The 14647-nt window shown below is 44.5% G+C and overlaps 2 protein-coding genes and 1 pseudogene across 9 annotated transcripts in view; 2 read left to right on the top strand and 1 right to left on the bottom strand.

Moving 5' to 3' along the window:
* Positions 1-14647, bottom strand: part of LOC126930917 (protein BRAWNIN) — a 732366-nt gene that overhangs the window by 328703 nt on the left and 389016 nt on the right. The window lies entirely within an intron of this gene.
* TXNRD1 (thioredoxin reductase 1) overlaps positions 1-14647 on the top strand; it is a 182394-nt gene that overhangs the window by 98720 nt on the left and 69027 nt on the right. The window lies entirely within an intron of this gene.
* On the top strand, positions 391-1268 carry LOC126930346 (60S ribosomal protein L28-like; annotated as a pseudogene).

Consider the following 14647-nt stretch of genomic DNA (forward strand, 5'->3'; position numbering starts at 1 on the left):
GGCCCAGCACTGTGGCTCATGCCTGTAATCCAGGTACTTTGGGAGGCCTAGGCCGTCGGATCACGAGGTCAGGAGATCAAGACCATCCTGGCTAAGGTGAAACCCAGTCTCTGCTAAAAACACAAAAAAATTAGCCGGGCGTGGTGGCGGGCGCCTGTAGTCCCAGCTACCCGGGAGGTTGAGGCAGGAGAATGGCATGAACCCAGGAGGCGGAGCTTGCAGTGAGCCGAGATCGCGCCACTGCATTCCAGCCTGGGCGACAGGGCGAGATTCCATCTCAAAAAAGAAAGAAAAAAAAAAGTAGAAGGCAAGGAATTGAACATACTGACATACTGATTCTTTGAAAAAGAAAGTTAGAACTCATATCTAACACTGAGGCAGGAGAATTGCTTGAACCTGGGAGGCAGAGGGTGCAGTGAGCTGAGATAGCGCCATTGCACTCCAGCCTGGGTGACAAGAGTGAGACTCCCTCTCAAAAAAAAAACAACATTTAAAATCCATAGATACTTTTTCGGTCTCCGGCTGCCGCTGCAAGAGAAGCCGCCATGTCTGCGCATCTGCAATGGGTGGTTAGCACTGCTCCAGTTTCCTGTCAAGAGGAGTAAGGAGACCTACAGCACCGAGCCCAATAACTTGAAAGCCTGCAACTGCTTCCGCTACATTGGGCTTATTCACTGCAAGACTGTGGGCGTGGAGCCGGCAGCCTACGGCAAAGGTGTCGTGGTCGCGAAGCAGAGATCCAGCCAGCGGAAGCCTGCCACCTCCTACGTGCAGACCACCATCAACAAGAATGCTCAGGCTGGGCACGGCGGCTCACGCCTGTAATCCCAGCACTTCTGGAAGGCGGAGGCGGGCGGATCACGAGGTCAGGAGTTCGAGACCAGCCTGACCAACATAGTGAAACCCGTCTCTACTAAAAATACAAAAATTAGCCGGGCATGGTAGCGTGTGCCTATAGTCCCAGCTACTCAGGAGGCTGAGGCAGGAGAATCACTTGAACCCAGAAGGCAGAGGTTGTGGTGAGCCGAGATTGCGTCACTGCACTCCAGCCTGGGCAACAGAGTGAGACTCCATCTCAAAAAAACAAACAGCAACAAAAAAACAAGAATGCTCGTGCCACCCTCAGCAGCATTAGACGCAGGATCCTCAAAAACAAGTACCGCCCTGACCTGCCCATGGCAGCCTTCTGCAGGGCCAGCGCCAACCTGCAGCAGCCAGAAGCCTGTGATGGTGAAGAGGAAGCGGACCGCCTCACCAAGAGCTCCTGAGCCCCCTGCCCCCAAAGCAATAGTCAGCTGACTTTCTCAAAAAAAAAAAAAAAACGAATCACGAGGTCAGGAGATGGAGACCATCCTGGCTAACACGGTGAAAACCTGTCTCTACTAAAAATACTAAAAATTAGCCGGGCCTGGTGGCGGGCGCCTGTAGTCCCAGCTACTTGGGAGGCTGAGACAGGAGAATGGCCTGAACCTGGAAGGCGGAGATTGCAGTGAGGCGAGATAGTGACACTGCACCATAGCCTGGGTGACAGAGTGAGACTCCATCTCAAAAACAAAACAAAACAAAAAACAAAAAATCTATAGATAAAGGAATTCAGATATATACTGGTGGAGAACTATAAGGTTCTCATCTGTCTTTGGGGTGGAGAAGTTGGTCTGAATGCCTCTTAATGAGACATAGGTCGCTCTCAGTTCAAACCAGGGCCTAGAGCGTTAGGAAGATCCAAGGCTCCTTCAGGCTCAGCTCCACGAAGTGACCATAGCTTTCTGTTAACGACTGGTAGCCATCAACTGTCTCAGGAGTCTGGGATTTTGGCTGTCAGAAAAATTAGTGGGGGATGATCCTCTCAAGATCAACTATCTAATAATGTTTAAGAATTTAGAGGTTAATAATAATAAGCTATGTGACACTTCTTTCATCTTAGGATCTAATAGCTGTTTACCACTACTAATTAGTATATAACTCGTTGGCTAATGGTGAGGGTGGTTGATCTGCACTTTTATGAGATGAAACATCTGAGAGTTGAGTTGAATGGAGTCTGTACCTCTTGAGGTACTTCTGATGAGTGGTTTCCTACATGAAAACTATTTTCTTTCCTCTAAGATTGAAATGGGACACTGAGCAACCCAAAGCAAGTGGATTGCAGAAGGGGAATATTCTGCATGTACTAGCACGTGCACATTATGCATGTGTGTACATGTAATGCAGAATGCAGGCACTAATTTTTAAAGACATTTTTTCATGTTCCTTTCACTCCTTTTAGCCAGTTGTTTAAGAAAATTATGTTTTTCTAGCCGGGAGTGGTGGCGAATGCTTGTAATCCCAGCTACTCGGGTGGCTGAGGCAGCAGAACTGCTTGAACCCAGGAGGTAGAGGTTGGTTGCAGTGAGCCGAGATCGCACCACTGTACTCCAGCCTGGGCAACAAGAGCAAAACTCCGTCTCAAAAAAAAAAGAAAATTATGTTTTTTTTCTTCTGACAAGAAAAGACAAGCTCTGAGTAATGAGAATATACACACTGTGGAAAATGGCATGCTTACCCATAGAATGCTAATTAAAAGTAAAATGCAAAAATGAATATGCTACTCCTTGAGTTAGGTTTTTTGTTTTTTTGGAGATGAAGTTTCGCTCTTGTTGCCCAGGAGTGCAATGACGCGATCTTGGCTCACTGCAACCTCCGTCTCCCAGGTTCAAGCGATTCTCCTGCCTCAGCCTCCCAAGTAGCTGGGATTACAGGCATGCGCCACCATGCCTGGCTAATTTTGTATTTTTAGTAAAGAAGAGGTTTCTTGGCCGGGCACAGTGGCTCAAGCCTGTAATCCCAGCACTTTGGGAGGCCGAGATGGGCGGATCACAAGGTCAGGAGATTGAGACCATCTTGGCTAACACGGTGAAACCCCGTCTCTACTAAAAAAAATACAAAAAACTAGCCGGGCGAGGTGGCGGGTGCCTGTAGTCCCAGCTACTCGGGAGGCTGAGGCAGGAGAATGGCGTGAACCCGGGAGGCAGAGCTTGCAGTGAGCCGAGATCTGGCCATTGCACTCAAGCCTGGGTAACAGAGCAAGACTCCGTCTCAAAAAAAAAAAAAAAAAGAAGGGGTTTCTCCATGTTGGTCGGGCTGGTCTCGAACTCCCAACCTCAGGCGATCCACCTGCCTCCCAAAGTGCTGGGATTACAGGTATGAGCCACTGCACCCCACCTTGAGTTAAGTTTTGATCAGTGTCCACTGTAATGTTTTGTTGACAGTTACTGTGAATGACCAATTTGTAAAAGGGGAAAATCCAAACTTCTAACCACACTGAGGTCATCATGGATTTATACCATGCATGAGGCCGTAATGATTATAATAACTCAACTATTGAGTCTTTTACATCTATTTACATCCTTTACATCTATTTACTCATCTCATTCTCCACAATCACCACATAAGGTGTAGATACTTTATTTATCACCATTTTACAGATGAGTAAAGAAGGCACTCCTTTACTCACCACAAGGGAGAGGTAACAGAACTTGCCTGAGGGCATGCAGCTTGCCAGCAGAAAAGGCAGGTTATGTGATTTCATTGCAGGCTCTTGTAACAATTGAGCTATACTGCTTGTTAGTAGAAAGCCAGATGATGCTATGGGATTAGCCCAGAGATTTACAAAAGAGGAGACCTGGGCACATTTGAAGGCAGAATGGCTTGAATGGCCCTGAATACAAGATAGGAAGAGGATGTTGAAGAAAGGTGGGGTCCCCTAAGACCACTTGGAATTAGGATAGGTTATAGGTTGTAGTGCTCTGGTAAAGGTAGGCTTTAGCAGATGTAGAACAATCCTTATTCTTCTGAGTATAAGTATAGAGAGCTGCTGTGAAGAGAAGACACAGAAGTGAAAGTAACTTGTACCTGATGACTTGAGCTTCTGGGCAGTGTGCTGGAGCTGGCTCGTACCAGCTCAAGAGAGCCCTTGTTAGACATCAAGGAATTTTGCAAGAAGGCTGGTAGCTTGAAATTAGCCAAAGTGGGAATATGTCAATTCCGGAAATTAGCAAATACTACAAATTAGGGCCCCCTCACCACCACTCAGAACTGGTTTACCAGAACACCTTACCCTCCCTTTCTTCTCTTTTCCGCTTCACTAACAGTAAAAAGCCTGCTGAAGTGCCAGTTGAATTCAAACCCTGAGTGAGTGCCGATTATGGGAAAGGCACTGTGCCAGATCCCAGGGTAAGAAAGACCAACCCCTCAAGTGAATAATACTGTGATGGAGAGTGAAGAGCGTGCAGGTGTAAATCCTGGACTAGCTGTCGGCTCTTGAGACAGTCACTTAACCTTGGGTTACTCATCTGTAAAAGGAGATAATAATACATATTCCAAACGGTTATTGAGATGACTAATGAGAACATGTAAAGCTCCTGGCACAGAGGTGTTCAATAGGTGATGGTTCTAAGAGTGGCTGACATGTAAACAGATGTCTTTCATATAGCTTGATATAAGAAATAAAGACGGGAGCGGGGCACAGTGGCTCATGCCTGTAATCCCAGCACTTTGGGAGGCTGAGGTGAGAGGATTGTTTGAGCCTAGGAGTTCGATACCAGCCTAGACAACAAAGTGAGACCCTGTCTCTACAAAAAAATTTTTAAATTAGGCATAGGCTGGGCGCGGTGGCTCATAACTGTAATCCCAGCACTTTGGGAGGCTGAGGCGGGTGGATCACAAGGTCAGGAGATCAAGACCATCTTGGCTAACACGGTGAAACCCGTCTCTACTAAAAATAAAAAAAAAAAAAAAAAAAAAATTGGCTGGGTATGCTGGCAGGCACCTGTAGTCCCAGCTACTTGGGAGGCTGAGGCAGGAGAATGGCGTGAACCCGGGAGGCGGAGCTTGCAGTGAGCTGAGATCACGCCACTGCACTCCAGCCTGGGCGACAGAGCGAGACTCTATCTCAAAAGAAAGAAGAAAAAAAAATTAGTCAGGCGTGGTAGTGTATGCCTCTGGCCAGCTACTTGGGAAGCTGAGGCGTGAGGATCATTTGAGCCCAGGAGTTTGAGGCTGTGGTGAGCTATGATTGCACCACTGCACTCTAGCCTGGATGACACAGCAAGATTCTGTCTCCAAAAAACAAGCAAATAAAATAAACAAAGACAGAATGACTACAGGTCATATAGTCCCCTGAGTAGATTCCAGAGTTTTCAGGGTGGATGTTTCATGGATGATTTTTTTCCTTGGTTGTTATCAGAAAGTTACCGGGGGGTTTTTGTCCCTACAGATCAAGTTTACCAGGTTTACTTGTTGCTTTTACCTCTTTTTAGCCTGTTCCTCACTATATATTATTTATTCGTAAGACAAACCATGGATTTGGAGATAGGCACACTTGGATTTATATCCCAACTCCAACACTTACCTGCTTTGTGACCTTTGGCAAGATTCTTTACTTCCTAGAATCTCAGTTTCTAATTTCATGCATAGGTGTAATAACTGAATCCAACCTTTTGGTTTCATCTCCCTTGATGCTTCTGCATCCCTATGCAAAAGACACTGTATCTTTTGTATATACTGCTCCATCTGCCTAGAAAATTTCTGCTCTAGAGGTAGAACAGCACTGCATTAAGAACCAAGGCCTACATATCAATCTCAGCTTTGACATCAAATCTAGGTGACCATGAGCATGATAATTATCCTCTTTATACCTCAGTTTTTAAAATTTGTAAAATGGGGGAAATAATAATATCTCCCTCATTGGGTTGTTGTAATGATTAAATTAATCCTGTAAGAGCTAGATTTATGTCAGGCATATAGGGGGCACTGAAAAATTCTTAGGCATTACTCCCATTCTCATTACTGCTGCCCTCATTGTTCCTCAAGCTGTGGTTCAAAAATCGCTTGCTTTATGAAGCCTTCCCCATTTTTTCCATCCTATTATTTACTTCTCTTTTCTGTACCCATTGAAGTTTATGAACCACCACATTTGGAGCACCTAGTATGTCCCAGGAACTCTCCCAGGCATAGTACAGATGTTGTTTTATTCAGACTATCCAATATGTTCACACTTATTATTCCAGCTTCCTTCTGGGATACATCAAATTCTTTTTTTTTTTTTTTTTTTCTTCAGATGGAATCTCGCTGTGCTGCCCAGGCTGGAGTGCAGTGGCACGATCTTGGCTCACTGCAACCTCCGCCTCCTGGGTTCCAGCGATTCTCTTGCCTCAGCCTCCTGAGTAGCTGGGATTATAGGCGCCCAACACCCATGCTTGGCTAATTTTTTTGTATGTGAATAGAGATGGGTTTTCACTATGTTGGCCAGGCTGGTCTTGAACTCCTGACCTAAAGTAATCCACCTGCCTAGGCCTCCCAAAGTGTTGGGATTACAGGTGTGAGCCACCACACCTGGCCGATAGATCAATTTTTTTTTTTTTTTTTGAGATGGAGTTTCGCTCCTGTTGCCCAGGTTGGAGTGCAATGATGCAATCTCGTCTCACTGCAACCTCTGCCTCCCAGGTTCAAGCGATTCTCCTGCCTCAGCCTCTCAAGTAGCTGGGATTACAGGCACCTGCCACCATGCCTCGGTAATTTTTTTTTTTTTTTTTTTTTTGGTAAGTTTTAGTAGAAATGGGGTTTCACCATGTTAGCCAGGCTGGTCTCGGACTCCTGACCTCAGGTGATCCACCTGCCTTGGCCTCCCAAAGTGCTGGGATTACAGGTGTGAGCCACCGTGCCCAGCCCCAATCAAATTCTTAAAGGCCAAATTACCTTTATAAAACTGAGGACCCCCTAACATTTACCATGTAAAAGTTTCTCTCCTTTTCTCTGTGAAAAAGATGGAATCTACAAATTAAGTAATACCTGTATTTTTACAGATTTAATCTCTCAGCAATTATTTACTGATCAATTACTATGTGTGCTTACTATATTAAGTGCTGGGAATATGATGGTGAGCATAACTAATCCTGGTCCCTGATCACATGTGGCTATGTACATCTATATTAATTAAATTTAAACAACATAAGAACTTCACATCCACACCTGTACTAGTCATCTTTTATGTACTTAATAGTCACATGTGGTGAATGGCTATTGGGTTGGACAGTGTAGATTTAGAACATTTTCATCACCACAGAAAGTCCTCTTGTGCTATTCTACAGTGGGGGAGGCGGACATTGATAAAATACTCATAAAAGCATGATTGCAATTGTGATAAGTATTAGGCAGAAAGAATACATGGTAAGATGGGAACATTTCATAGGGGGATATGACTTCTCTGTTGGTTTTCCCAAGGAAAACCTGTTCAAACTAGGTTTGCTCAATGCTTGGAAGTTAGCAAAGCCCTGTGGTGGGAGGGAGCACAGTAATTACAGGGACTGAAAGCAAACTAATGACTGGATCGTGGGGATTGAGGGGAGGTTTGGGTGAGATGAAGGGGTGGAAGGACCACAAAGGGCCTGGTAGAAAGAAGATGAAGAAGCAGAGAGACTGAGTAAATTGACTGTGTAGTTAGTAATACAATCTGGATTTGACTTCAAAGTCTATGCTGCATAGTAAGTGTATATTCAATGGACTTTGGTTCTGCAATAATCTCTTTTTGCTCCTTCTTTGGAAGTTGCCAAAGTTCCCTCTACTGGATTATTCCTTTAGCATAAAAACATGCTGTAATAATTTCCTTGTTAGACAAACCAAAAAAACCCAAAAAGTCTGGCCAGGCACAGTGGCTCATGCCTGTAATCCCAGCACTTTGGGAGGCCGAGGCAGGTGGATCACAAGGTCAGGAGTTCAAGACCAGCCTGGCCAACGTGGTGAAACCCCACCTTTACTGAAAATACAAAAATTAGCTGGGTGTGGTGGTGTGCGCCTGTAGTCCCAGCTACTCGGGAGGCTGAGGCAGGAGAATTGCTTGAACCCAGGAGGCAGAGGTTGCAATGAGCTGAGATCGTGCCTCTGCACTTCAGCTGAGTGACAGAACGAGACTCTGTCTCAAAAAAAAAAAAAACAGGCCGGGCGCGGTGGCTCAAGCTTGTAATCCCAGCACTTTGGGAGGCCGAGACGGGTGGATCACGAGGTCAGGAGATCAAGACCATCCTGGCTAACGCGGTGAAACCCCGTCTCTACTAAAAATACAAAAAACTAGCCGGGCGAGGTGGCGGGCGCCTGTAGTCCCAGCTACTCGGGAGGCTGAGGCAGGAGAATGGCGTGAACCCGGGAGGCGGAGCTTGCAGTGAGCTGAGATCCGGCCACTGCACTCCAGCCTGGGCGGCAGAGCGAGACTCCGTCTCAAAAAAAAAAAACAAAAAAAACCTTTCGCTATCCTACATCCCTCTTTAGCTCCTTTCCTATTTCTTTTTTTGTTTTTTTGTTTTTATAGCAAAACCCTTTAAGAGTTGGGTATACTTACTCCGTCCATTTCCTTAATTTCTATTTCTTGCTGAACTTCTTCTGATTAGGATTTCTTACCTCCCATCATTTTCATAAGTGAGCTCCATGACTCAGCCCTTACCTTATAGGATTTCTTGGCAGCACTTGAAATAGTTGATCTTCCTTTTTGGAGCACTTCTTCATTGGCTTCTGAGACACCACACAGTCTCGGTTTTCCTCCTACCTCCCTCCAGCTCTTTCTTAGGCTCCATTGCTGGATCCTTTTCCCCTTTTGCAGTTTGAGCATGCCAGGACTCTGTCCTGAGCCATCTTTATTTCTCTAAATACATTAACTCCTGGGTAATTTCAGCTAGTCCCATGGAGTGACAGTTAATTATATGTGTCAACTTGGCTAGTGTATGGTGCCCAGTTGTTTGGCAGATAAAAGCACAGATGTTGCTGTGAAGGTACTTTTTAGATGTGATTACAGTGAAATCAGTAGGCTTTGAGTAAAGCTAATGACCATCCATGATGTGGATGGGCTTCATCCAATTAGTTGAAGGCCTTAGAGAAAAGACGGAGGTTTCCCAAGGAGGAAGCAAGTCTGCACCCAGACCGCCTTTAGTCTCAAGATTGCCACATCAACTCCTGCTTGAATTTCTAGCCTATTGACCAGCCTTGGAGTTTTCAGACTTATCAGCCCTCACAACTATGTGAGTCAATTCTTTTTTTTTTTTTTTTTTTTTTTTTTTTTTTTGAGACGGAGTCTCGCTCTGTAGCCCAGGCTGGAGTGCAGTGGCCGGATCTCAGCTCACTGCAAGCTCCGCCTCCTGGGTTCACGCCATTCTCCGGCCTCAGCCTCCCGAGTAGCTGGGACTACAGGCGCTGCCACCTCGCCCGGCTATTTTTTGTATTTCTTAGTAGAGACGGGGTTTCACCGTGTTAGCCAGGATGGTCTCGATCTCCTGACCTCGTGATCCGCCCATCTCGGCCTCCCAAAGTGCTGGGATTACAGGCTTGAGCCACCGCGCCCGGCCTGTGAGTCAATTCTTAAAAAACAAAAACAAAAACAAAAAACTCTCTCTATATACATGTATCCTATTGGTCTTGTTTCTCTGAAGAACTGTGACTAATACACATGGTATTAAATATCTTTTATATTTGACACCAAATGTTTATTTCTAGCCTTGACTTCTCCCTTGAACTCCATACTTACATATCCAACTGCTTAGTCAACCTCTCCATATGGATAAATAATAGATCTCTTAACCCATACTATGGATTTGTCCCAAAATATTGTTTTCCCCCACCTACCATCTTTCTTCCTCCCCTCTGGGTGTTCCTGCTTTTCCTTGAAGAGTGCCATCATTTACCCCATTGCTAAAGCCAGAAATCTAGAGTTATCATTGATTCTCTTTCTCTTACATTTCTTATTCCATCCATCTGTACAACTGTATAACATAAATCTGTACAATTAGCTTTACCTTCAAATGTATTTTTTAACCTCACTGATCAGCCTTTATCATCTGTAGCATCATCTCTAGCTTGGACCAGCACAGTAATGTCTTAGCAGGTCTGTATACTTTTACTTTTTTTTTTTTTTTTGAGACGGAATCTCACTCTGTCACCCAGGCTGGAGTGCAGTGGTGGGATCTCGGCTAACTGCAAGCTCCACCTCCCAGGTTCACACCATTCCGCTGCCTCAGCCTCCCCAGTAGCTGGGACTACAGGCGCCTGCCACCACGCCCGGCTAATTTTTTGTATTTTTAGTAGAGATGGGGTTTCACTGTGTTAGCCAGGCTGGTCTTGATCTCCTGACCTCATGATCCGTCCGCCTTAGCCTCCCAAAGTGCTGGGATTACAGGCATGAGCCACCGCGCCCCGCCATATCTCCACTTTTAAGTCCCTGCCCTCCTTAGCCTATTCTCCACACAACTGAGCAATTATTTTATCATACAACAATAATTTCCTTCACTTCACACTCTGGCGTCTTACCACATTTAAAATGAAATCCAAAATCCTGACTATGGCCTGATGATGGATGTGACCCCTGGCTATTCCTCTGACCTCACTTCCTACCACTTTTTTTTCTCACTCATTAGGCTTTAGACATACTGGTTACTTTGTAGATTCTTGGATAAGTCAAGCAGACTCCTAGCTTAGGGCTTTAGTATGTTGAAGCCAGAATAAAAATGTAGAGACAAGTCTCTAAATTAAAATTTTTTATTTGGAAAGAAGGAATAGCAATTTGGGACATATATGCAGACAGGGTGGTCTTCAGTATGTCCAAAGAACAAAGAGAAGGTTAGAGGTTTTAGAAATAGGAGAGATGTTACGTATTGCTCTTCAAGAAAGTTCTTTGGGACTAGTTAGGGTTTGGGGAGCTGGCAAGCTCTGGTGAGTGATAGCAGTGGGCAAAATTAGTCCTACAGTATCAGCAAGTTATCTTAGCATTTATAGATAAAGCTGGTCTCAGGTTACAACAGGCAGTTTCAGCAGTCAGGCTTGCAGAGAATTACATTCTTGGAGCAATGTTTTGTATCCTGAATGCTTTTCCCCCTAGCCCCTTGGCTCTGATTTAGTTGGGTATGACAAGAATGACCCAATTTTATGATCAGCTTTCATAAGTACCTCCTCTTTCCTCTGCTTAGAAAGATTTCTTCCCTAGATACTCTCATAGCCTGTTCCCTCATAGCACTCTGGGCTCTGCTCAAGCATCACATTCTGAGATCTTTCCTGACTTCCCTACCCTACTTTATTCTTCTTCAAGGTAAAAAGAACTCTTTCAGAAAAGCTTCGTGTGTGTGCGTGCGAAGGAGAGCAATGAAATGGGGTGGTGGTAACTACAAGGGTTGGGGCACATGGGATCATGAGAGCCTTTTCTTTCTTTGTGGAGACAGTTTTGCTCTGTCATCCAGGCTGAAGAGCAGTGGCATGATCATGGCTCACTGCAGCTTCAAACTCCTGCTCAAGTGATCCTCCCACCTCAGCCTTCCAAGTGGCTAGGACTACAGGCAGGTACCACCACACCTGGTTGACTTTTATAATTTTTTTGTAGAGACAAGGTCTTGCTATGTTGTCCACGCTAGTCTTGAACTGCTGGGAAGCAATCTTCCTGCCTCAGCCTCCCAACATGCTGGGATTACAGGTGTAAGTTACTGTAAGTTACAGGTGTAAGTTACAGATGTAAGTTACTGTAATCTCTCCCAATATGCTGGGATTACAGGTGTAAGTTACAGGTCGGGAGGCTTTTTTAAAATGGTAAAACAACATCGCATTTGTATGATGATGTAAGTGATCAGGTAGAGAACAAGCAATTGATGATGCCAGAGGGGGAGGCTAATTTCAAGACTGATGTTCATTCATTAATATTAAGAAGGAAATAAAAGATGAGAATCCATACACATGTGAAGTTGGCCTTCACTATTCTCCACACGACTGAGCAATTCTTTGAATGTACAACAATTATTTCCTTCTCTTCTCTTCACACTCTGTTTTTTGTTGTTGTTGTTGTTGTTGTTTTTGAGATGGAGTCTTGCTCTTGTTGCCCAGGCTGGAGTGCAATGGCACGATCTTGGCTCACCGCACCCTCTGCCTCCCGGGTTCAAGCGATTCTCCTGCCTCAACCTCCCAAGTAACTGCGATTATAGGCGCCCACCACCATGCTCAGCTAATTTTTGTCTTTTTAGTACAGACGGGGTTTCGCCATGTTAGCCAGGCTGGCCTCGCACTCCTGAACTCGTGATCCACCTGCCTCGGCCTCCCAAAGTGCTGGGATTACAGGCATGAGCCACTGCGCCCAGCCTCACACTGTGGTTTCTTAACACATTTACAGTGAAATCCAGGCTGGGTGCGGTGGCTCACGCCTGTAATCTCAGCACTTTGGGAGGCCGAGACGGGCAGATCACCTGTGGTCAGGAGTTCAAAACCAGCCTGACCAACATGGAGAAACCCCGTCTCTACTAAAAATACAAAATTAGCCGGGCTTGATGGCGCATGCCTATAATCCCAGCTACTCAGGAGGCTTTAGGAGAATCACTTGGACGTGGGAGGCGGAGGTTGTGGTAAGCCAAGATAGTGCCATTGCACTCCAGCCTGGGCAACAAGAACAAAACTCTCTCTTAAAATAAATAAATAAATAAATAAATAAAAATAAAATGAAATCCAAAATCCTGACTATGGCCTGATGATGGGTCTGACCTCTCGCTGTTCCTCTGACTTCACTACCTACCACTTTTTTTCTCACTTATCAGGAAATAATAAGAGTGAAGGCAGAGAATATGGCAGCTTGCTGGTTGAGAAGAAAATTTAAGGGAGTTCTGTCTGACTGATGCTATTTTCTTAAAGTAGAAAGTAGGTCATGAGCTAACGCAAGGTGTAGGGGCATTAGAAGTTTGAGGAAAGAGGGATATGTGTGAAACAGTCATTTTGGATCCTGAGAAAACAAATATTCCAGGGATGCAAAGGATTGCTGGGCAACATTGAGGACGCATTAGAAGTTTGTGGTCTTGACTTCAAAGTGAAATCACTTTTAATTTCTGTGTTTCCTTCAGCAATGTTTTGCTGCTTTAAGTGGAGTACAGAATACGTGGACAGCTAGGTTCAGCAAGAGTGGGCCTTGCCATGTCAACGTGACTGAGAAGTTTAGACTTCATCTTGAGGGCCCTAGACAGCTACTGAAGGTTTGAGTAAAGAAGATTTGGGTGTTAGAAAGATTATTCTAGCTCAGTATGGTGTGTGTGTGTGTGTGTGTATGAGAGAAAGGCTTATTATAGGTAGAACAGTAGTTTAATACAATAGGAGCCTTTATCAAACACCTGCATAAATTTGTTACAGCTTAGATGACAGTTCAGGAACATAGAGAGGTCTATTTCCAGTATTTTCTGAGTACCTACTATATACCAGATTCTGTAAAGACAAAATAAACAAGGGTTTGCCTATCCAAAGCTCTTGTAGAATATTTGTAATTATTATTAGGTATTTGGGGGACAAAGAAGAGGGAAGGTGCAATTAACACTGGTTGGAAATCCGGGAAGACTCCCAGAGGAGGTGACATTTCAAATGAGCTTTGAAGGACTAGGTCCTTAGGGAGGGAAGATAATTCTCAAAAGGAAGAATGAGCCCAGTCAAGAGATGCAAAATGTATGATTAAAACATTTTATGTTTATGATTTGCTACAGTCAGGCACAGTGGTTCACACCTGTAATCCCAGCACTTTGGGAGGCTGAGGCAGACGGATCTCTTGAGGCCAGGAGTTTGACCACCCTGGCCAACATGTTGAACCCCCATTTCTACCAAAAAGACAAAAAATTAGCCAGGTGTGGTGGTGCATGCCTGTAGTCCCAGCTACTTGGGAGGCTGAGGCGTGAGAATCGCTGGAACCTGGGAGATGGAGGTTGCAGTGAGCTGAGATGCACCACTGCTTTCCAGCCAGGGCAACAGAGCAAGAGACTGTCAAACAAACAAACAAACAAATAAATAAATAAATAAATTGCTGCATGATGAGAAATGATGGAAGAAGATGAGGTTCTTCCGTTAACCAGCAACTAAATAGAACTAAGGAGTTTTTCCTTGGGAATTCATGACAAGGGTAAGGCATCTAGGCCCTTAACAGCAGCAAGAACGATTTGAAAGAAAAGAAGATAGTTTTAAAATGGTGATTTTTAACTTAAAAGAAAAATAACTACATGGTGCTACTCTGGGCATCTTTGCTATAATTTGCTCACTTAGGAACAATGTGAAGTTAAAATGCCTTATCTAGCCTGTTTTGGAATGCTGGTAGAAAATATTAACTATAATCACTCTGAGCTGTCTATACAAGATGCTTTTAATGGCAAGGCTCTTCATATCAGTCCTTATTACTTGCTTTTAGTACATTATTTCAAATTAAATGATCCTTCTGTGTCCTAAGTCATGCTTTTGAAATAAGGTGTATTTTCGATATATTTCTAAGAAAGAGAAATTTATGACCTTAGTTCATGGGTCATTGTGTAGACTAAATGAGATAAAGGCATATACAATGATTAATACAGAACTTGGCTTGGGAGCCAGGAGTAAATGTTTTGTGTTCTCCCTTAGACCCAGTCTTTTCATGTTTTTCCTTCTTTCCTCCATAAATCACATTGTTTCCTGAACACCCATGTACTAGATCCATTCTCTGTTCTATGGACTCCAGAATCAGGTCAAACACTCATGTCAATAATCACCTTACAGGGGAAGTATCATGTTAGTGTGTGTAGTGTGTGTGTGTGCCCCTTTAGAGGGCAAGGAAGCTAAACCAAGCCTCTGAGTTTCACCTTGGAAGGACCTGGCAGGACCT

Source organism: Macaca thibetana, chromosome 11, assembly GCF_024542745.1.
Source record: "Macaca thibetana thibetana isolate TM-01 chromosome 11, ASM2454274v1, whole genome shotgun sequence".
Lineage (NCBI taxonomy): Eukaryota > Metazoa > Chordata > Mammalia > Primates > Cercopithecidae > Macaca > Macaca thibetana.